Genomic DNA, 24025 nt, shown 5'->3' with positions numbered 1-24025 from the left:
GAGCCGAAGTCGGACGCCTCACCGACCGTCTCACGCAGCTTTCCCTTTGGGGCTTCTTTCCACCGTCAGTAAATGACAGAACGGTTGCCGAGGGAACACTCAGGTTTGATCATTTGTTAACCTCTGGGAAGGAGGGACTGATCCTCAGTGGCCCAGGGCTATGCCATTCCCAGGGTCACGAGTGACGGGGACTCTCGGGGCCTGAGCTGAGCCATCCGGGGAAGTGCTGTGCCCTCCGCAGCCACTGAGACCAGGCCAACAGTACTGGCGACCCTGTGCCAATCGCAACAGCTCCCGGGTTAGGGGGACACCATCTGCCCTACGTCTGATTCTCAGGAAGATGGCTCTGTCCCCTTCCCGTTGAAAGGGAGCCTCCGTTGGACTGCCTTGCTGAGTAGCGGGGAGGTGGCTGCTAATCTGGGAGCCCAATCCAGCGCTTTCTGCCAGAGAGCTGTCCTTTCCCTACACCCTCTGCCTTTACACGTTGGCATCTTTGGTTCAGAACACATCTAAGATACTAAAGAAATACAAGATCCTTCCACTATGCCTATTTTGTAGACAGGGAATGATGTAACCGAGATCATGTGGTTAGAGAGAGAGCCGGGCTGGAACTCTGATGCCAGATCCGAGTCCCTTTGTATTACAAGAAAGCATTTCCTCGCAATTCAGGGGTTCGTGACGTGCCTCTTTGGCTTCTCCGTCTCAGGGTTTCAAGCTTCTAGGTTTCCTTGATTAGCTGGATGGGCCCTGGTGTCCTGCAGACAGGGCTTGGTTTCAGATGCCAGCTGTGGGCAAGTTGCTTCATGGGAAGTCACACTACAGAGGTGAAGGCACACCAATTCCACGGAGAGATAATAAAGAAACAACAGCTTGTCCAGGGAGCTTATGTTGTGCCAGAAAACGGGCCAAGGCCCTCTCTCTCTTCCCATTAACTTAATTCCCACAATAATCCTTTGATCGACGGACTGATTTTGTTCCTGCTTCATGGATGTGGAAGGTGAGGCACAGAGAGGTTAAGTGACTCGCCTGAGGCCGCCCAGCCAAGGCTGGACTTTGCGATCCCAGCAACTTGGCTCCAGAGCCCCGCGCTGTCAGCCCCCGCGGCTCAAAATCATGCTGGGCAGCTACATCCACCAGAGTGTGGAAAACTCCATCGGCTCAGCTTCAAAAGAGGTCACACATCAGCCCGGATGGACCCGTGTAGTTCACGTGTATATGTAACGCTCCGTGTTCTGAGCGCTGACTCTCTCTCTGCTGGGTGCGGAGGCAGGGGCCTATTGCTTCCCTTAAGCAGCCCTTCAAGGAGGGCACCAGTCTGCCCATTCAGATGCAAAAGGGAAGAGTCAGAGGGGTTTAGTGACTCGGTCGCGGTCACACAGCCCTGAGAGCAGGAGCTGGGATTCCAACCCAGGCACTCAGGCCCCCGGAAGGCACTGGCACGGATGTACTCACTGCTGGTCATACTCCGTGGCCGGCAGCTGTGACCGGTGGGCGCACGGGGTGGCCCTGCAGTGTCCCTAGACGTGCACACCGCCCGGCCTTCCCCCCCACGCTGCAAGGTGCATCTGCAAACATACAACAGCGCACGGGTGGAGGGCGGTGCCGGCCTCCCCCGCTGTGCAGATGCTGCTCCTTTAGACAATGAACTGGGGAGGAAGGGGGGCCTGGGGTGACGGGAGGGGCACGCGGGGGGCTCAGAGCCACGCTCTTTGCCAACTCGCAGCTTGTTGCTGCCGCCGTGGTGGGCACGGGCCCTGTTCTCTGCCCGGAAGAGCAGGCTGGGCGCCACGGCTTTCCCGTGTCTTCCCAGGAGCCGCCCCCAAGCCCTGACTCCCAAGCGCCTCCAAAGGCAGAGCCCCAGGCCGGAATAGAGAACCTGGACGATGCCGGGATCGCGAACGGCTTTGGAGGAGCGGCAGCAAGGACGCCGAGTGGGGACAAGCTCAGATGCCCACCCCTCCATGTGCAGACCAGATGCAGGACGGGAAGCAGAAACCACATCAAAGTGGCGGGCGCCCAGGCCGGGGCGGGAGGGACCAAGGACGGGCACAGCACGGTGATAAAGACCCCAGGCCCCACAGCAGGCACCATCTGCAGGCACGGAGCCGGGGCCAGCGGGGGGCAGGCCCGAGCCAGCCCTGGTCCGGGAGGACACTGAACATTTGGGCTCCCTGCATCTTGGGGCTGAGAACGTGGGTTCGTCGGCCAGCGGGGCCGTGGCCAGGGTGCAGCTGCTCCGTGGCCCGCGGAGAGGCGGGGCCGAGGCCAGCGGAGTTTCGGAGCACGGGCCGTGGGCCCCGAGGGTGTGTGGGGGGGATCCCAGCTTGACCGACCACGAAGATCATAACCTTCAAAAGCTATTCAGCCTCGGTTTTGCCATCTATATAATGGGCGTAATGCCTTGACTACCTTACGGGGTCGGGGAGAGGATCAGATGCGTTCAGGAAGCCCTCTGGGAACCAGCGCCCCCCAGGGGAGCAGCTATGGGGGGGTTGAGCTACGGGGGGTAAATAAGCCAGTATCCTCCCGGCTCTGAAATGCATGCCCCACCCTGTCCCCTGGAGTCCCCAGCAAGACCGGCTCAGCCGCCCGCAGCCATAGGTGTCCCTTTGTCAGCCACCTCCCCTCCCTGCCTGACTTCCCTACTCCCGAGTCTCCCCCACGCACACTGCTCACCTCACGTGGTTGCTGTCTCAGGCTGACTTTGGCTCAGGTGACTTTGGCTCCGGTCACGATCTCACAGTCCGTGCGTTCGAGCCCCGCGTCGGGCTCTGTGCTGATGGCTCGGAGCCCGGAGCCTGCTTCGGCTTCTGTGTCTCCCTCCCTCTCTCTCTCTCTCTCTGCCCCTTCCTTGCTCGTGCTCTGTCTCCCTCTCTCTTCTCAAAATTGAATAAACATTAATTTTTTTTTTTTTTTTAATGCAGACAATAACGGCAGCCGCTGCATTAGTCTCAAGACTCGGTATGTTCTGTAGGGCGTGTCTCGCATAGACCCCGGCGGACAGTGACCGCTCAACACATGTTAGCGGTTAGTTTTACAGTCAGGTAGACACGGGGCAGCTTTCCGGGTGAGAGAGCCGTGCAGGCATAAGGCCCCCGCCTGGCTTAATGCTTTGCCATCACTGTCTTCACATTCGTAACGAGTGTGAACAAAGGGCCCCACGTTCTGTGTTGTGCACTGGAGGCCGCAAATGATGTAGTCGTCCCTGTGGGACCTCGATGGGCGTCAGTTCCCTCGTCGGCAAGATGCGGTGACAACAGAATGGACCCAGCCCAGCAGCCACGACGTGGGGCTCAAGTGTGGGTCTGTAGAACCGCTCTGCCAAGAAAGACAAACGCCCCAACGAAAACACTGGCACGTCTCCAGAGAAGAGGGACGAGTGGCCCAGAAACGCACCAAGAGATGCCCGCGCCATCGGCCATCGGGGAAATGCAAATCAAGACCACAGGAAGATACCCCTCGGCACCCATTACCACGGCCAGAATCAAAAGACGGACCAAAGCAAGCGTTGGCGAGGACGCGGAGAAAATCGGGACCCTTCTGGGCGGCCGGCCGGTGGGAACGCGAGACGGCACGGCCACCCCGGAGAACAGTGTGGCGGCTCTTCAAGAGTTAAAATGGAGGGTTATTCTATGGCCCGGCAGGCCCGCTCAGGGCCTGCCCGAGAGGAACGAAAACCTACGTCCACACGAGAACTTGCACGCGCATGTTGACGGCAGCATGAGTCACAAAAGCCAGAAGTGGGAACAACCCAGTGACCCACCGACCGACGCGCAGACCGCGGTCTGTCCTACGATGGGACGTTACTCAGCCACACAGGCGAGGGGAGCGATGGTACCCCTGCGACGAGGTGGCTGAACGGGGCGAAAGGAGCCAGACACACCCCACGCTGTGTGGTTGCCCTTGCGAGAAATGTCCGGGACAGAGGGCTCCACAGACACTGAAATCAGTGCTTGCCAGGGGGTGGGGCTGGAGTGGGGGGGGGACGGAACTGGGGAGTGGCTGCCGATGAGGCTGAGGTGTCTCTTGGGGGCCAGGAAAACCCTCTGCGAGCCTGTGACGGGTGCACAACCACAAATACACCGCAAACACTGACCCGCGTACTTTAAGCGGCCGAGTTGTACGAATGGTATATTTTTGAAAAGGTGCCTTGCAAATTCCACAGCGCTGGACGACGGCTGTTCTGACGATCGTGGCCCTGCCTGCACATACGTACACGCACACCCACGCAGGCACCTGCACACGTACATATGCACACCCACGCACACACCCGCCACGCTCGTGGTCCTGGCCGCGTTTGTGCCAGACCTGAGCCACTCCCCTGCATATTTTCCGTGTTTATTCTTCACCTTCAGGAAAACACATCCCCCGCCAGGCCCCCCGGGGGAGAAGCCTCAAAGAAATATGCCAACCAGGAGGGATCCCTCCTTCCCACATTCCGAAGCAGAAGCAGAGGTCACTGAGAGTCCCTGGTGGGACAACATGTGACATGGGCCCTCCAGACCCTCCTTAGCACTCCCGGACCTTGCTAGGAGGTAAGGGCCCCCTCGTTTTGTTTCAGGCTGCAGACGGCAGAGGGCTCAGGACGGTGGTGCCCAGATGGGGGGCTCCCCAGAGCAGTCAGCGTTCCGATAAAGTGGTGGTGGCCCATATGGGCTTGTCCCCTCACCCTGTCCCTCCTTTGGACTTCTCTCTCCCTACAGTGCTCATGCATGTGTCCCTCTCTGACCCTCTGGTCCTCTCCCTATCTGTCCCCATTTCTCCCTCATCCGCACCTTTGTCACCTCATAGCTGCAAGGTGGCAGCCGAGCTTCCGGCCAGCACGCCCACGTTCCAGGCAGGAAGAAAAGGCAGAAGGAACATTAATCAACGCCTCAAAATATTTTCCCAGGTATTTGTGACGGAGATTCAAATCGGTGAATGTCTGGATGCCCCTTCTTTTCCTTAAGCAACCCCGCCGGAAAGAATTTTGTATTTCGCTTGCTCGGTATTCTCCTCTGTTCCGTGCTCTAAAAACAGCCCGGGTTGTGCCTGGGCTTTTGTGAAATGGAAGTGGAGGGCTGGCAGGGCAGGGGGACCAGTAGGCAGCTGTGTGGGTTCTGGTCCCTCGGCCCCACGGGCCTCCACCACACCCGCACTTACCCCCACCGGACCAAATGTTTTAGCTCGTCGTTCGCTCCTTCTCCCGCACCCCCATCGATCCCCTCCCTCATTTCAACAAGAACTGTGGGCTCATCAGAAGGACCCTGACCAGGAAGAGCTCAACGAAGCAGAAATCTCTGAGCCAGAGGAGATGGAGGGAAGGAACGTTTCCGGTCACTTTGTCCATGACCCCCTGAGGCCGGCATCTTGCTGTGATGCCCTGCTCGGGCTCTCCTCCGTGGCGACCCACAGGGCTTGAGCGGACCCCCCGTTTCGTGGCCCTGCTCTTACAGAGCCTGGAGCATCACCTCCAGTGACAGAGGCAGACAGAGATGCTTCCAGGAGATTGGCCAGGCCCCGCCCTCTCCCAGGACTTGCTGGGCAGGTCCTCGCTTCTTGTTCTGTGCTCATCGTGGGGTGTAGACACGTGGGGGAGGCGGGATCTGGTTAAAGGGGCAGCCGGCTCAGTTGAGTTCCAATTAATTGTGGTCTCACTTAGCTGAGGCCGGCCTACGGTCTGCTCTTTCCCGCGCCTTCCGTCTCGGGCGGCGGGAACCTCCAGCGGAGTGGGGATCGTTTCCGCGGGCAGCGTCAGGCGGGTCCCTGGAAGGATGGCCAAATAAGCCTGATAATTATGATGACGGCACCAGTCCTTGCGCACTTGTGATGGTCCATGTTATCATAATATGCTAAGCACATGGGCTTATTTTTCTTTTTAATCTTTACAACAGCTCTATGAAGCAGATGCTATAATTATAGCCATTTTGCAGATAAGGAAACTGAGGCTCCAGGAAGCCAAATAACACAGCCAGGAAGCAGGTGGACACTGGGATGGAAAGGCGGGGGCGTCCGCCATCAGGGCACACGCCTCGGTCCTCCCTCCCCACCAGCACCTCCTTGGCCGCCACCGTCCCACCTGGCCTCTAGCAACTGCTTTGGCGTGGGCTTGCTTCCGTCTTTGTGTACACTAATTTAGTCTAAGGTGTGAGCGACTACCAAGCTCGACTCCTCGTAGCAGTATCTGCTTTTTTCTTTTGAGTTCTGGTTCTTCCAAATGCATCCTTATTCGGAATGCAGAGACGCACCAGCCGAATTAAAGGGCCCCTCCCACATGCCCTTTCCTGCGGGGGGACTAGGGGTGCTGAGCAGGGTCTGCTGCCTTCTTTCCATCTACAAACCCTATGGCAGCAGAGGCGGTGAGCGCATCACCTCCAGCCCTGCCCTTGGCCATGAGTAAGTCTTTCCAGGCCCTTCCACGGCGGCCCTTAATCTGCAGCCCCAACGACCAGACTGTTCTCGGCTCTTCCAGGTCTTGTTTGGACTGGAACAATTTAAAACGCTTTCTTATAATTACAGAGGTAGTGTGGGCGGGGGAAGTGCCGCCAGGAGGCCAGTGGGTTTGCACGTCTCGGCCGCAGCCAGCAATTTCAGTAATGATAGTCATGCACGCCGGTTATCTTTGGGGTTTCCAGAAATACAGGGACTTTTCCAGACACTCGTGAGTGTCTGTGACATGAGTGATTCGGTCTCCATCACTCTCCGAGGCCGCGAGAACCCACTGCCTGGATGAGCAGGGTTGCCTTTAGCGGCCGTTCAGGGAACACTGAACTCAGGTGGGTCCGGACAGTCCGGGGTGGGGGGGGGAAACACTCAGAAGCCACCCCTGGAGAAGGGTAGTTCCCCGGATGGAGGGCTCTCCTGGGGTGGCAGCTTCTGAGTTTTAAGGCCAAGAAAGTCCTGGGCAGATCAGGAAGAGTCGGTCACCCTATTCCCGGCGAACCCGGGGAACCGAACAGGTGTGTTTTCCTCTGTTCCATCCAGAGCCCCTGCTGAAGAGGTGACAAAGAAATTTTTATTAAAATTTTTTTTAGTGTTTATTTATTTTGAGAGAGACAGAGCGTGAGCAGGGGAGGGGCAGAGAGAGAGGGAGACACAGAATCTGAAGGGGGCTCCAGGCTCCGAGCTATCAGCACAGAGCCCGACGTGGGGCTCGAACTCAGGAACCGTGAGATCGTGACCTGAGCCGAAGTCAGACGCTTAGCTGACTGATATCAGCTAATATCCTTACTGATAGCAGTAATATCCTTACAGAGATAAAAGATTGAATTCACACAAGAACGAAATGTGATTAAAAAAAAAAAAAGACCTTTTGGAGAAGTAAGAATGTCCTCTTGTAAAACTGTAATGAGAGAGTCAATACAATACTCGAGAGATAAAAAGCAAAGAAATATCCCAAAGCTTGGCATAAAACCATGGTGATGGAAAAGCAGAAGTCAGAGGCTCCATGCTGGGACCCGGCTCACAACTGGCAAGAGTTCTAGAAAGAGGAGATAGGACGGAGGGAGAAATGATCATAGCATTAACAGTTCTTGGAAAACCGGAGGCAAAAAGGACACTCCAAGTTTTGCCAGAGAAAGAGGGGAAAGTGCGTATACAAATGAACAGGAATCGGAATAGCCTTGAACTTCTGAACAACAATCCTGGAAATGTTCCAACTCTGAGAAACAGGAGCCGAGCCTTACGAGGCCTTCAAAAGTCTGGAGGAAAATTATTCTCAAGCGAGAAGTTTTCTATCGAGCTAAGTAATCAACGTGTGAGACAGAATGATGTTTTCAGATATTGGAAGTTTCAAAAAGTGGCCTCCCGTGTATCTTACCCCAGTAGCTCCTGGAGGCCTCTGTCCCAATCACACAACAGTATAAACCATGAAAGACACGGGATCCAGGAACCGGGGGGGGACGCACTGCAGGAGGGAGGTGAAAACTTGTCCCAGGGTGGCAGGTGGGGAAGTCCCAGCCGTGCAGCAGGCCTGGAAGCCACTGACAAGAAACCAGGAAGAATAATTGAAAAACCAGAACGAAAAGAAAGTCACCCAATAGATTACCTGATGTATTGAAAAAACTTCAGAATTCTTTCGGAAAGTTGGAGAAAGAGATAGGGGCACGAGGAAAGCTGAGCAGATTGTCTTCTAGAGGCAATCATAAACTTCAGGAAAAACAAAAGTCTGTGCAGGAAAGGAAATGATGCCGTAATATACCGCATGGTGTCGAGGTTAAACAGTATTTCCACGGCCATAATTGTGCAAATGCTAAACATACATTTCACCAAAAATTGGGATCAATAGACCAAGAGGATGTACGCGAGTAGTCTGTATATGCAGATGGTGTAAGGTGTTCAATCCTCATCTTTCGTAGGAGAGGTCAATGAATAATGTTTAAAACAGGAACATTTTTAATGTTTAAATGTGAAATTAATGTCTAACTTAATGAATAATGTTTAAAACATAAAACAGGGTGCCTGCGTGGCTCAGTTGGTTAAGCGTCAACTCTTGATTTTGGCTCAGGTCATGATCTCATGGTTCGTGAGACTGAGCCCTATGTCGGGCTCTGTGCTGACAGCACGGCACCTGCTTGGGATGCTCTCTCTGCCCCTTTCCCACGCATGTGTGTGCATCCTCTCTCTCTCTCTCTCTCGAAATAAATATATAAGCATTTTTTTAAAATAATCAAATAAAATAGAAAGTCAAGAAAGAACAGTATGGGTATATTTTTTAGAAATACAGAGGTATATATATGAGAAGATCCAAAAGAGTGAAAAAGTGTTTTCTTCCCGCATTGAAAGTGCCCACCAGGTGCCCAGTACAATAAAGTTCAGAATGGCGTGGGGCACCCGGATGGCTCAGTCGGTTGAGCGTCCCACTTCGGCTCAGGTCATGATCTCACCCTCCGTGAGTTCGAGCCCCGGGTCAGGCTCTGTGCTGACAGCTCGGAGCCTGGAGCCTGCTTCCGATTCTGTGTCTCCCTCTCTCTCCGCTCCTCCCCTGCTTGCACTCTGCGTCTCTCTCCCTCTCAAAAATAAACAGTTCAAACATTGTTTTTAAAACAATGGTGGATCCTCACCTGTATTCCCACCGAAAGCAGGAGTCGGTGCTGGAGCGGGGACTGGCCCACGGCTGCTCTTTCTCACAAACTTGTATTCCGCTGAACACAGAGGTCTTATTTACCTCTGCGTAAGTAGAAAGTAAATGTGAAAAGTGACAAAAGCACAGTTTTCTCTGGGAAGCAAAAGTAATGCAAGGAATTCGTCCGCAGAGAGGGGGTTGGGGTGGGGGTGGCCGGCTTTCAGGTACAGCTGGATCCAGAAGCTCACGAAATGCCACCGAGGGCTGGGGTGGCCCACTCGAGTCAGCGTGCCGGGGACTTCCTTAGTTTTAGCACCGAAATCTCCACCCTCTGGGGGAACCTGTCAGTGCCCAGCAAACCAGGACGGCTGGTCACCCCAGCAAGGGCCCCGGGGTTTCTGCTTTTCTGGTCTGCCTTCCACGGGGTCGACGTCATGCTCACGTCTCACGGGGTGGCCCCTCGCACATTTGTGTGGTCGCCCCTCCCCCGCTGCCAGGTGCCTGAGTCATTGACTCACGGCCCCTTTCCACACACTTTTACTCTGATTGTATTTTTGATCTTCCCATCTTTCATACGCTTAAGCTTTTTGTGAAGCCTCCCACCGAACCTTTTTTGGGAAGCAGTCCGTCTATAAATCCTAAATAAATAAACACATCACTCTCCTTTCCACAGCTGTCCTGGCGAGAGCGGCTTTCACAGTGGACCTGCCCGGCTTCCCGTGGTGGGGGGCCCTGCCAGGGCGAAGTGAGCTCTCAAGCCCGAATTACTCTCTCTGGGCCCACACCCTTTTTCTCCGGGGGCCACCCCCATGTCTGCCGAGCGCCTTTGTGTGAACAGGGACAAGGTGGCCCTCTCAGTAGATGTGGCCCTCCGCACAGCTCGGGGGGCCGATCACAGCATCTCTCTTACGGGCCGGACTGGGACAGCGGGTGGAAACACCCAGACCAGCACCTGGACACGGCACTCGGGTTGGCAACTAATGGCCCGTAAGGCCTCTGCCCCTGCCCCTAAAGAATTTGGTGTGGCTGTGCGCCCCCCTCAAAAAAATAGACTCGAAAACAGGGAATTCAAAATTGAATGGTACAACCCACCAGAGTATGCAGAATGAGAAAGACAGACATATCAGGTGTTGGGGAGGGTCTGAGCTCTCGTAGGCTGCCGCTGGGGACTTAGTGTCCCCCTGGACAACAGGGGGGCGGAATCGACTAGAGCGAACGATGCACAAGTCCCCGTCCGACCCAGCTGCTCTGATCTCCTTCCTAGGATTAGACTCGCTGACTTGTGTGCATATGTTCACCAAGAGGCAGATAGGCAAGGATGTTCCCAGCATCATCTCCTTTTTTATTGCCTTTTTCTTTTTTATTTGGGAGAGACAGTGGGAGAGGGGCAGAGGGAGAGAGAGCCAGAGGGAGAGAATCCTAAGCAGGCTCCACACTCAGCACAGAGCCCCACGCGGGGCTCACGATCCTGGGATCGCGACCTGAGCCGAAATCAAGAGTCGGACGCTCCGTTGACCGAGCCACCCAGATACCCCTTCATCTCCTTCTTTTTTTTTCTTTTAATTCTTTTTTACATTTATTTATTTTTGCAAAACAGAGTAAGACAAAGCGTGAGCAGGGGAGGGGCGGAGAGAAAGGAGACAGAATCCAGAAGCGGGCTCCAGGCTCCGAGCTGTCAGCACAGAGCCCGACGTGGGGCTCGAACCCACAAACCGTGAGATCATGACCGGAGCCGAAGTCGGACGCTCCACCGACTGAGCCCCCCAGGCGCCCCAACCCTTCGTCTCCTTCTCAAACAGAAACTCCAAACGACCACACGCCCATCAAGAGAAGAACAGATAAACTGATCGGCTCCATTCACAGAATGGAATATTACAGAGCAGAGGAAATGAACCGATTACAGGTAAACGCAGCGAGATGGGTCGATCTTACAAACAACGTTCAGGGAAAGAGGCCAGACACACAAGAACAAGTATCAATTCGACTTTGTCCGCCTCCCTTTCTCTGACAGCCAGACCAATTTTGGGGTGAGAATCTGGGCAGGTGTTTACCCTAGGAGACGGGGCTGTACCGGAAGAGACCTCTTGGGGGGGGTGGTGATGCTATTTCTTGATTTATTCCCAGGGCAGAGGCCCTCACTCTGGGGTCACTAGGTGCATATTCACTTGCAAAGTTGGTGCTCCTTCCTGCACGGGTGTCATTCTTCAGCAGCAAACCCCGGATACATGCGATTACATCACGTTGACTGTGTTTCCCTCGCCCAAGGGGCGGTGGGGGCCTGGGCCGATGGTGAGCCCCCCCTTGTCCTCCCGTCTCCGCCAAAATGTCTCTCAGCACCTGTCCTAGCAGGTGGCCTCACCGCTGGCCACGATGCCGCCATGCCCCCGGTAAGTGTCCCTTCACGGCCGGCCGAGCCGCTGTTTCTCCTGTTGACGGCAGAGCCGCTTTCTGTGGCTGGGGGACTGTCACTTGCGGGTTCGGGGACGTGGTGGATTGTGCCTTATCCCGCTCACGGCCCGGCCTGCCGCGTGCCTGTTTTCTGGAACAGTGCCAGGTGCAGTGTCAGAGATGAAGCCCTTGCGGCTGTCGTGTGTGTGTTGGGCGGGACGAGTCAGGCATTTCTCAACCGACCAGAGGAAGGGAAACGTGCGTCCTGTTTTCCGTCCGCCGAGAGGAGAAGGCTGGATTGATGGGCAATGTTTTCGACCTCTTCCTCCGAGCCCTTGTTCGTTTCCGGATCTAAGATTGGGAACAATCCGTGTTAACCAAAGGAGCGTTCGGAGGCTGAACCGGCAGCCAGACGGAGGCTTCGGGCACGACGCTGAAGGGGAGCACGTCGGAGCCCACGGCGGGGACAGGACGTCCCAGCTGGGCAAAGGCTGGAAGGAAGGCCGTCCGGGGTGAGACCACCGCTGAGCCCAGGGCCCCACTGTGGGTGAGGACACGCGGGCAGAAGCCGTGGCAGGTCGTGGGGGTCACGGACCAGGCGTGCCAGACTTCGCCATCAACGCCACGCCCACACAGTCAGGCCCCCGGCCCGCTGGACTATTTATACCCCTGGGAGGTCACCAGGAGGGCCAGGAAGCAAAGAGCCTTGTGGCGCATTAAGCCCGCGACCGCCGCCCCGTCTCAGCCCCGGGCTTCCGAGAAGGCCCGCTCAGCGCTATCAGCAGGCCGGCTCTGAAGATAAGCGGCCTCCGCTTGGCCCCACGAATGGTGTTATTTCAGGGACCGCTCAGAAGGACAGGATGGGATGGGACCCAGCCATCCGTCATCCTCTCCTTCGTCAACACGCTATGCGAGCGTCCAACAAAGACCACCACTTGCCTGGGGAAACCACCCTCCCCAAAGGCGTCTGGGCAAGGAACCTGCTCAGAGCGATGCTTTCCATCCTCCTCCCCAGCACCTCTGGGCGGTCACCCCCCCGCCCCCCGAGGCCAAGGTCTGCTCCCCAACCCCGGGCTGGACGGGCTGCGTGAGGTCACTTCTGCTAAAAACCTCCTAAAATAAAGAGATCCCAGATCTGGACTCGGTTAGAGAGGGTCAGGGCCCAAACGTGGAATTTCCCTACTTCAAACCGTCTACATCCCGCACCTCGATAACATAATTAAGTGGGATACGTGGCGCTGAGGGTCAAGGGCCAAGGTGCGGGCCTCTGAGCCGACTGGGGCCCGCGTCTCCATCCCCCACCCCTTCCACCTCGGCCCCCGCCGTTCCCCCACCCCCACCGGACACACGCGCACGCTGTTCTTGGGGATTATGTCATCTTCTACTCGCCGGCCGGCCAGCTGCCTCAAATGATGCCACAGGTTTGGGAGAACGTGGGCAGATGCATCGTCCCCAGTTCTCCCCACCACTGCCCGTCACGGAGCGGGAAAAGCAAAGAAGACAGCCACGGGTTTGGGATGAAAGTCAGCGGGAAGGTTCACTGCTCCGTTGGCACGCCCGGGCACACCTGAGAAGACTTCTCACTGATGATCCCCAAACGGCGTCAAATGTGCCCACGGGGTGAGGCCGACCGAGAGCCCCTGACCCCAGCCTTGATCTGAAAGGGAGGGACGCCGAGGGCCAGGGCGAAGGCCTCCTCGAGGTCGTGCAGCCACGGGGGGCACACCCCACGTCTGATTCCAGGCCTGTTGATGACAACAATCACATGTGTTCACCAAACATGCGAGGGAAGCCATGGGCTGGGCACTGGGGACACCGCAGTGACCAAACTCCTCGCCAGGAGCAGGGCTCACGCACGAGGCGACTTGGGGCGAAGATCTACGGAAGCTGAGGGAACAGCCTGTGGCTGTCTGGGGGAACAGCATTCCTGGCACAGGCTGGAACCGGTGCAAAGGCCCTGAGGCAGAGCACGCTTGGGGTGTTGAGAACAGCGAGGAGGATGCATAGCCGTAGCAGAGAACATAAAGGGACAGGGGGCGGGGCGAGGTGCGGGAGGCCAAATAAGGGCCCCTCAAAGATGTCCACGACCCAGTCCCCGGACTCTGTGCATATGGTACCTTACGGAGCTGACATGTAGCTTAGCGTCTGCCATTTTCACCCACAACACTTCTGGCACCAAATGTGTTGGTGAAGCGGAGGAGACCCTAGACCCTAGACCCTAGGAGGAGCCCCTTCTTCAAGTCTTCAGACACCAGCCAGATGTCCTATGATTCGATTCGATTCTGGCACTAAGCACCCAGGGTTTGCACAGACCCAAGGTTAGGGGGTCCCCTGCGTCGGACGCCCGTTGTAAGTCCCAGGTTGTCGCCTGGACTTCTGACCGACTGGCTATAAACGGGGGGTGGGGGGCGGATATCCTCAACCCCTCCTCAGCTTGGGTGACTTGCTCCAACTGCTCAGAGAACTCAAGTCACTTTCCTTATTAGCACCGGCCGTAAAGGACACAAGCCAGGAACAGCCAAATGGAAGAGGTCCCTGGGGCGGAGCATGGGGGGAGGGAGGAGGGGGGCTCAGAGCTCCTGGCCCTCCCGGCACCCCCATACGATCACCAGGCAGGAAGCTCCCCAAACCCCATTTTTCAGGGGTTTTTTTTAAACGGATGTTCCATTAACTACGCAGGACTGAGTAAATCACTGGCCGGTGGTGATGAACTCGGTCCCCAGCCTCCTGGAGGTCAGGGGCCTTGGGCTGGAAGTTCCAGCCCTCCTCTAGGGGTCCGTCCCTCTGGCCAGTCAAGAGTCACCTCCTCAGCATAATAAACTCAGACGTGGCTGGAGGGAGCTACTTTTGGGAATCGGCCGACATCTCAAAACCCCCTTCTTCCCACCCCTCAGGAAGTTCCAAGGGTTTTAGAAGCTCTGTGCCAGGAACCGGGGACAAAGACCAAATATTTATGTTTTATTCGATCCCACCTTGCACCAGGGACTCGGCAGATGTGGTTGGGTTAAGGATCGTTGAGGCAGAGGGATGGTCCTGGACTGCGTGAGCACAACATCATCACAAGGGGCCGTGTGAGAGAGGAGTCGGATCAGAGAAAGACGTGGGGGGATTTGAGGACGCCACTCTCCTGCCCTGGGGCTGGGGAAGGGGCCGCAAGCCGAGGGGCGACAGCAGAGGCGCTGAAGGAGCTGGAAAAGGCGGGGGTCCTCCAGTCTCTGGAAGGAACCAGCCCTCTCCTGCGGCCTGGGCAGACTCCCGACCCCCCGAACTGTGAGGGGTAAATCCGTGCTGCTGTAAGGCGCTGAGTTAGGGGTCATTTGTCACAGCAGCCCAGGAAACCGGGGAAGGGACAGATGCAGTGGGGCCTTTGGGGTGATTTGACTCGAAGAAGGGTGGGGCTCGGGGAGGGTGCTGGGCAGAGACCTCGGGTTTAACAGGATCACTCTGGCTGCGGCGATCAGCCCGGTGCTTGAGCTAAGTGCTCTGCTTACGTCATCTCATTTAATGCCTCCCCATGTCCCTGAGAGGTTGTGAGCACCGTGCCCATTTCACAGAAGAGGAAGCTGGGGCTTCAGGGAGCTCCGTGGTCGCTGTGCGGTGCCTCGAGGTGCGCCAGCTCGTAAAAGGCTCCAATTCTCCCCCTGGTGGGGCGTACGAGGTCCTTCGATCGGTGGCCACCCCCGCCCCGGCAGATTTCCTTCAACTGTCCCCTAGAATAAATGTCCAGCCGTCTGCTGTCCCCTCACTGCCTCCTGCGGGTGTTCACGGCTCTCCCAGAGAGGCAGGCACTGCCACACAGACTCTGTCACCAATCCGCCGAGTGGACACCACGGTGGGGGGGGGGGTTTCCAGAAGGCAGGAGGGGCCCCCGCCCCTTAACATCTCCCCTGAGCTCCCAGGCTTCTGCCTTGTTGGCCCGGCTTCCGTTTCTCCATCAGTGGTTCTCAACCGGGAGCGACTGTCTTCCCAGGGGACGCGGGGCAATGTCTGGGGACATTAATGGCCATCACCACTTGGGGGACAGGAGAGGAATGGGGGCCAGGGATGTTGCTAAACAGCCTACAGTGTGCAGGGTGCCCCGCCCCAAACGGCAGCAGCCGAGGCCGAGAATCACAGTTTGCCCATCACCCGTCTACTGGCCTCATGTCCCCGCCTCGGGGTCTGCGGGCGGCCCTGTGGCCATGGGGGCGTTACACATGGGGTTTCTGTGCACTCTGCCTGCGCCCCTTGTCACATCCCCTTTCTGACACCCCCCTCACCTGGTTTGAGTGCCTTCTCTCTGCTCCCCGCCCCGCTCCCCTGCACCGATCCCCACCCAACGCTCAACGTTGTCACCCCTTTCCCTTGGTTGCTTACTTGTTCTGCTCCCTCTGCCCCTGGACGCACCACCATCCACGAGCACGGGGCCCTCATCTCCCCCTCGGTCACGGTGCGTCCTCGGTGCCCAGAACACCGCCCACAGTGCGTCGATGCTCAAAACGCACCTGCTGGATGGCAGACGTATCGAGTCAGAATTGGGCCCCGGGCCTGGCCCCGAAGCCTTTGTCCTAGTCCCCAAGCACAGGACAGCCCGGCAGGACAGGACAGGACAGGACAGGACAGCCCGGCCAGGGTGGGGCCCTGGCTCAAAAGGCAGGAGGGACTTCAGGACGATGACCACAGCCCATTCGAATCAGCAAGGGGCCGTTCCGAGCACAGAGGCTCGTGCGGCTGCTTAGGACACGCGGCCGGAGAGAGGAGAGCTCGTACCGTCGCGAAACGTTGGCCCGCGGTGCTGGGACAAGAGTGGCGGCCACACCTCAGTGTCACGGCGCTTCGAGCGGGCCCGCTCCTGAGCCAGCTCCTGGGCCTGCTGGCCGCCGGGTCTGAGAGACGGCCGGCGGAGAGGGCGCCGCTCGCCCAGGCCAGGTGCACTCTGCCTCTGTCCAAACAGCTGCTGCGAAAGGCTTTGGCGAGTTCTGTGTTTTCCCTCTTCTATTTTTATTTCCTCAAATCTAAGACCAAGAGAGGCCAGTGCCAGATTCCGAAGCGGTCTGAGCCAGGGTGGACCGATCCACAGGCGAAGGGAAACGTGTCTGCGAGGGGTCACTGCAAGTACCCTTGGAAGGGATGGACAGACTTCACGTTGAGGGCGGGGCCGAGCCCGGAGAAGGACCGGGTCCCCTGACAGAGGCTCCGTCCCGCCATCGGAGGCCCCCGGACCCAGGGCCGCCTCCGCACTGCCCCACCCCGGAGGTGCTGTTTTCCCCGACCCCTCCCGGGAAACAGCGCCCCCTGGAGGTGTGCAGGGCCCAGCTCACTAACGCCCAGCAAACGTGTGACGGTTTCTACCTCCCTGTGTGTTCAAGTGGGGAGGGCGGTCAGCGTACGCGGCTCTCAGGCTTGTCCCGCGGATCTGCACGAGCTCGACGCACTTCATGTGCCTCGGCCGGGGCCCCTGGCCCGGAGGGAGCACTCCAGGGCTGACACTGTGGTTTGCAAAGATCCACCCAGGTCACGCCACCATCGTTCCCGGGCACATGTGAGAGTAGCTGAGGTGATGAGGGACTTTACAAAGAATCTGGGGACGACAGGTAATGATTCTGGGCACTTGTAGGTCACAACCTAAATCGTTCAACTCACTGGATGGGATCGGGGCGGGGGGGGCGTCCCCCGTGGGAGGACTCTGTGTTCAGCTATAGCCATGGTCATTCTCTCGCGTGCCTGCTACTTGCCAGGGACTTTCTGTGCCCGTGCTACCCCTAACGTCCTCCATAACCCAAGGTGCGTGGGGTAGCTCAGGTGATGTGCGAGGGAAGAAGTCTGAAATAGCCCCCGGATTTCTGCCCGGCGTAGAAGGATCGCTCCCAAAGGTGAAGGGATTTTATAACCAACGGACTTTGAGCGAATCAAAGGGAGATTTTCCTGGGTGGGTCTGACCTCATCAGATGAATCTTTAAAAGAAGAGAGGTCCTCCTGCTGGCTTTGAAGAACGAAGCGGCCGTGTTGTGAGGGGAGCACCTGTAAAGGAGCCGAGAGTGACCCAGGGCTGACAACCAGGAAGAAAATGGGGACCTCGGTCCTACGACTGCAAGGAATTGGATTTGGCCAACAGCTGGGATGAATTTGGAAGAAGCCTCAGCTCCAGGTAAGAATGGAGCCACGGGGGGGGTGCCTGGGGGGCTCGGTCGGTTGAGCGTCTGACTCTTGACTTCCGCTCAGGTCATGACCTCGAGGTTCATGAGATCGAGCCCCGCCTCGGGCTCTGTGCTGGCTGCACGGAGCCTGCTTGGGATTCTCTCTCTCTCTCTCCCTCTCTCTCTGCCCCTCCCCCATGTTCACACTCTCCCTCTCTCTCTCTCTCTCTCTCTCTCAAAATAAACATAATAAATACACATAAAAAGAAAAAAAACAACACACCTGCTGGCACATTGCTTACAGCCCCGTGAGGTCCTGAGCAGAGAACCTAGCTACACGTTGCCCACACTTCTGACCCGCAGAAGGTGTAAGATAATAAATGGGTGATGATTTAAGCCAACAAGTTTGGGTAATTGTGCTGTAGCAAGAGAAAACTAATACCAATAGGTAGTTGCCAGTCTCCAACATCCATAAAATTCTGAGAGCAATAAAACACTGACTGCTGATTTTTGACTGTATACCTCGCCACCTTGAATCAAAGACTATAGTTTCCAGTCTCCCCTGCGGCTGGGTGTGGCCATGTGACTGTATTTTTGCTAATGGCGGATGACTGGATATTTTGTGTCTACGCGTTAGGACGGCTACTGGAAGGAAGCATATAGCCTAGAATACAGATATAATGGCTGGTGCTCCAGCAGCCATGTTGGGCCACGAAGTGGACTGGGAGGATGGAGGCCATGAGTGATGACGACAGGGCAGACAGGCAGAAAGAGACTAGACCCCAAATGGTGCGGTGGAACTGCCATCCTGACCTTGGACAGCTGACTTTCAGACTTCCTTTAAATGAGAAACTCTTATCTTGTTTAAGCCACTGTTACTCGGGGGTTTTGTTGTGGCGGCGGTTAAGTACCGCTTATGCTCACCCTACGTTATCTCGGTGGGCACCATACCATCTCACAGAGGAGGAAACTGAGGTCACAGAGAAGGTAGAGACGTGCCCACAGCGGGGATCCCACAGCTAACTAAATAACTGGCCCCGGGTCCCTGTGCCCAACACGCACTGCCTCTGACTCTGTGGCGTGAGAACTCTCCTCCACGTCAAACAGATACTTGTAAGAAAGCAGCAGTGGACTTCCCCCAGAGCAGGTGAGTGAGTGTCCTGCCAGTTGCCCCCACCGGTGAATTTGACCAGTGTCACTTCTCACCCCAAACGCCTGGTGAAGGGCCTCGGGGCTCACCCCCTCCAGCCTCTGCACATGAGGAGGCAGGACAGGTTCCACTGGGGCCTCGGAGCCTTTGCACGTGCTGATCCCTGAGGCAGAGATGCTCTTCCCTGCAGTCACTCCACTGCTCTGTCCTTCCTTCGGGGGCCCACCCCTTCCTTGACCGCTCCGTCCGAGGAGCTTAGCCAAGCTAAGCCAACCCCCCACTTCCTTCCCCCGCTCGCTGTTCCTTCCTGATACACATCATTACTCGCCACTAAAGTGCTCACGGTCCACGCCAGCTTGTCCATCAGGCACGGTGGACAGTGCCCAGGGCTCACGGCACTGTCAGGGGCCCCCAAGGTGTTTTCACGTCTTTTAAAATCAGAAGGCAAGAAATGGATGGGATTCAGCCTGACTTACTTGCCATTCCAACCCAGTCGTAACAGAATCTGCGTCATCCTGCCTGAAGGAGGGGGTCCACGCGGCCACGGTGCGGCGCCAGTTACGACTTGTTTCCCGTGCTCCCCGGACGCAGGCTTCGTGGTGAGGACGCTTTGCCTCGTCCCCTGCCTCTCCAGTGGCCGCAGCGGGGCTGGTGCATGCTGGTGCCGTGAACTAGTGAATGAACAAACGAGCGAACGAATGCTTCCGGCCGAAGAGGAAGGCTGTGCTTCCTTGGAGTGATCCCCGCTCCCGCAAAGGGCAGCGCGGGTTGGCTGCCCTTGGCCGTGGTCATCCTTGTGTGTGGTCTACCTACTCCTCCTGGATCCCTGTGCCACGTCGGCCCCACCGGAGGACGGTGGCTCCCGTCGTGCATGGGCCAAGGGCGGGAAGTGGGGGGAAGCGGGGGTTGGGCTCCCGCAGCCCCTTCTCCAGCCACAGGATGGGGCAGAAAGCGGCAGCACGTGTGGCACGAGGCAGGCTGGGACTAACTGAGGCTGCTGGGAAGTTCTGGTAGGCTCCAGAACGTCGTGGGGGCAGAAGGGGACAAGGCCGTGGGAGAAAGACAGGAACCTCACCGTAATGGGATGAATGGCGGCCTCAAAAAAGACTTGTCCACAGCCTAACGCCTCGTCCTTACGAATGTGACCTTATTTGGCAAAAAGGTCTTTGCAGATGTAATTAAGGATCTTGAGATGAGATCGTCCTGGATTATCCAGCGAATCCTAAACGCAATGACAAAAGGCCCAGGAAGGACCAGAGGAAAACGGAGAGATGTGACGACGGGTGACCCAGCCACCAGCCGAGGGAGCCAGCAGCCCCAGAAGCTGGGAGACGCTGGGAATGACTCTCCCTGAAGTCCCTGCATAGGGCACAGCCCTGCAGACACCTTGAGTGTTGACTTCTGGCCTCGGAACCGCGAGCAAACACTTCTGTTTTCGGCCACCACTGTCGTCATCAGTTACGGCAGCTCCGGGACACGAACACGCTCACCTTCCCCGAAACATCTGAACAGAGGGAAGGACTCCAAACGTACATGTGAGGATTCTCCGAGCAGATGGCCTCAGTGGCCACGGCCAACACCCCCAGCCTCTCAGCAGGGCCCACACACGGTCCGTCACCGGCAGGCGAGGGAGGGCTCCGAGCGAAGGCCTCGCTCGCTCGGCGGGAGAGGCCGCCGGCCACAGCCAGGGAGGAAGCTTTGTGTTGCGCTCAGAGTTCTCACAAAGGAAGGTCTCGGGCGGCTTGGAAACGGCAGGGAGACCCCGGGCCTGCCCTTTGTGCTCCAGGAAGTCGGCACGGATTCGGGGACTGACACACGGCCCCGGGGGCCTTTGGGAGGGTTGGGGCGGGGGGCCCAGAGACCCCGCTTTTACAAGCACCCCCGGGCGATCGTAGCTGCGGTGATCTCGGTGGAGGCCAGGCTGCGGGGCTCAAATTCTGATCGCGGCACTTGGTGGCTGGGGACTTCGAGTAAACGCCTTCACCTCTCCGCGCCTGCTCGGCATGGCCAGCGGGGACCTCAGGCCGCGCCGCGGGAGCAAAGGTGCCTGACGCAGGTGCTCGGAGAGCAGGGGCGGGACAGGAGGCGATGAGAAACCGCTCGGAGGTGAAAGTGAGCAAGAGGGGTGGAAACCGGGAAGGCAAATGACCTCACGTGCGCTGCCTTGGCCACAACACCCCTGCCCACGGGAGCCCAAAGAGGTGCCAGACGGGGGAGGCGGGCCAGCAGGTCGCTCTGAGACTGGCCTCTCGGCTTCTTCCAGAAGGTGTGGCTTTTACTTTCCTGCTCTTAATAGACATGTGGGTACAAATCCAGAGCCATCTGCAATGATTAAAACAGCAACTGGTATTCACCCCTTATGAATAAGAGCCTCACGAGACAGACGATTGGGAGTAGTGAGGACTGTGGTTAACGAGCGCTCTTTGGCTCCAGCCAGAGTCTCCATGCAGGAATGCGGCCCACGGCAGGCAGGTCTGCCCGTTTCTCAAGAGGAGCCAGAACTGGGGAATGTGTTTTTCACCCTCAACCTTCTAGTTTTCAAAAACCATGACGGCCATGAACTCCCTTTTTGAAGAGGTATCAACACCATGCTGGGGGGCGGAGCGGGGAGCCAGGCTCGTCCGCGGGCGCATCCGGCCCTCCGGTGTGCGGCTCCGGTCTCTGGCCTGGACCTGGAACAAACGCTAGATTGCGCATCAGGACAGTGACAGGAGGGTTTGGAGGTCCCGGGGGCTGGAAGTTGCCGGGAGCGGTTGTTTCGTTTGAGGCAACGGGGAAGGGCGGGCCGTCTGGCCAAGTAACAGCCGGGCTCCTAACATCCACCGGCGACCTCTGGGTGCACTTGAACGTGACAAAGGAACCGGTGATGTTGCACGGCTGAGCGCTGCCGCGTGCACGGCAAGGAGGTGGGCCCCTGGCTGCCTCCCCCGGGCCCCCACCGGTCGGTCCCTCCCCGGCTCGAGCCCAGAGCCAACAGCTCCCCCCCCCCCACCCTGGCCCTGAACCACTGAAACAATTTGCATTGGACAATGCTGGCGACGGGGCCCTTGCTGCTTCGGCTTTGGGTGTGCACGTCCCCGCCCCCCCCCCCCCCCCGCCCCCAGCCTGCCTTTTTTGTTTCCTTCTTGTGCCTCTCTTTTATTGGGATGACTAAATCTTTAAACTATGTTAGCAGTAAACACAGCTCATTTACCCCCCCGCCTCTCTGAAACAGCTGTTGACAGCTGCACTGTAATTCAATCAAGGATCTTTGTAGTCGAGCCTCCCCGGCTCACATTTGTGGTTCGGTTCCATCCCTCCTGCCTGGAGCCCCACACAGCTGCACCAAGTATTGAGCGCCCCGCTCTCCCCGGGGCCCGGCTGATGAACAGCGCGCTGATGGTGGGGGCCAAGGCAGAGAGTTCTTAGCAAACCAAGGGAGCGGCGACGTCCGGGAGTTAAGAGGGGAAGAACCCGACACCCACGGCCCCAAGAATCAGAACCAAATGTCTCCTTTTATTGAAAAGGCAAAAACCCTCTTTATTTTGTCTATTTGTACAGAAAATTCGCTGAGGACCGCTCTGTGCAACAGCTGAAGGTACAATGGTCTGACCGTTAATAAATAGTCTTAAATAAGAAAACAAACAGGCCGGGGGGGGGGAGGGGGGGGAAGCGAACTCATCATCCTGAACGAGGGACCGAAGAAGGAGGGTGTAAAGTGAGCTTCCGATGGACATAAATAATTTCCTTTGTTTTGTAACAACTATTTACATGTTTCAATGTACAGACGATGCGAGCCAGAAGCCAGGTGGTGTACAAGTGGCCAGAAAACTTGCACCCAGAGGGAATCACACAAAAATCCCCAGATCTGCCAACAGGTAAGACAAAGCACAGCAAAGACAGTGAGTCTTCCCTACTGACCGGGCCGAGTGAAGGCTGCAGCCTAAGCTACTGCAGAAGAAAAATAAAAGAAGATAAAAACGGGGGCTCCGGTGTTTCCAGGAACCAACTTAATCAAGGCGGAGAAAACAATCCCCTGCTGGACGGGATTCCAGGGGCACAGGCCTCATCTGGATGAAGCCTCATGTGGATAACCCTGCTCTAGACTGCCCAGAGCTCCCCAAGGCTTGTGTGGCAGCTAGTGGCTGGGTGCACAGCCACTTAGGGGACCCACTGGCCAAGGGAAGGGAGGCTCACACCAAGAGCCACATCAGAAATGGCAACTTGGGAGTTGGAACACCCGATTAGGACATCACTCCCAAAGCGGCTTCTAGATCCTTCCATCTGAGATTGGCATCCAGCAGATCTAAACCACGTCATCTGCTCCTTACTTCAAGGAGCTGATTGTTTGCAGAGCCCTCAACAGGGGCCACCGGGGGCCCTGGTTGGAGCCCAGACCTCAGAACGCTGCTGTCCATCTACGGCCCAACGGGGGAGCCCCCGGGGCGGTGGCCAGCACCCCCGCCCACCCCACCCCGATCTAGAGCTGGGCTTCCTTGGCACTCCTTTAAATGGGGCCATGGTGGCTAGAGTTCCAGGTGTGGCTGCAGGTGCTGTCCCGGTGGCTGTCCCGTCCACTCTGGCACGCCACATCGAGTTTCCTACCGTGAGGAGAGCCGGGAAACCGGTTCCAAAGTCTGCCAGCACTCCACATGGCTATTTTAATCTCTGCCACCACACACACACACACACACACCCCCAGCTGAACATGTTTTTCCTTCAAGGTCAACACCCCCCCTCCTGCGAGCAGAAATCTGCCGTCTCCCTGCCCGGCTAAATCTTAGATTTAGGCAAGTCTATATAAACAGTGGGCCTCTGCAAGTCTCAGAATGAAACCAGACTGGAATGACAGGGCGGGGGGGGGGGTGTCTCCCCATCCTCCCCCGGCCACAGCTTCTGTTTACGAAACCAGAGTAAACCAAGAGATGGGGATAAATTGTTTAGGAAAATATATCTGTAACATCCTAACCATTTTCGTTCATTCGTTTTATTGTGACATTTATTACAGGAACTTCTGTGTTAACTCTCCTTGCGCACAGACACAACGCGCCCACCCCTCGCTGCGCCCCCTTCCTCCCGCTGCTGGGGGGCCCAGCTGAAGGGCGCTCCTAATTACCCCTGGGAACGAGTCAGTGCACGGCAGAGACTTCACAGCCAATGATCGCGGCCGGGCAATTTTTCTTTACATATGTACTGTTTTCCTTCAGGCTTTGCCTGCAGCAGCTTGTAGGATCTTGTCCATAGGAGGCCGGTGAAAACCTGATCAAAAGGCCTTCACCTCCCAAATTCCTTGATACTCCTACACCGTTAAGGTTGGGGACGGGGGCGGGACAGGCCTCTCGAGGGGCG

At 57.1% G+C, this 24025-nt stretch overlaps 1 protein-coding gene across 1 annotated transcript in view; it reads right to left on the bottom strand.

Annotated features, from left to right (window-relative positions):
- Positions 1–24025, bottom strand: part of BMP7 (bone morphogenetic protein 7) — a 163576-nt gene that overhangs the window by 50420 nt on the left and 89131 nt on the right. The window lies entirely within an intron of this gene.

The sequence above is a fragment of the Panthera pardus genome, unplaced genomic scaffold, assembly GCF_024362965.1.
Source record: "Panthera pardus isolate Hobbes unplaced genomic scaffold, ASM2436296v1 HiC_scaffold_25, whole genome shotgun sequence".
NCBI lineage: Eukaryota > Metazoa > Chordata > Mammalia > Carnivora > Felidae > Panthera > Panthera pardus.
Note: the sequence above shows the minus strand (reverse complement) of the source record. Positions and strands in the feature narration are given on the sequence as shown.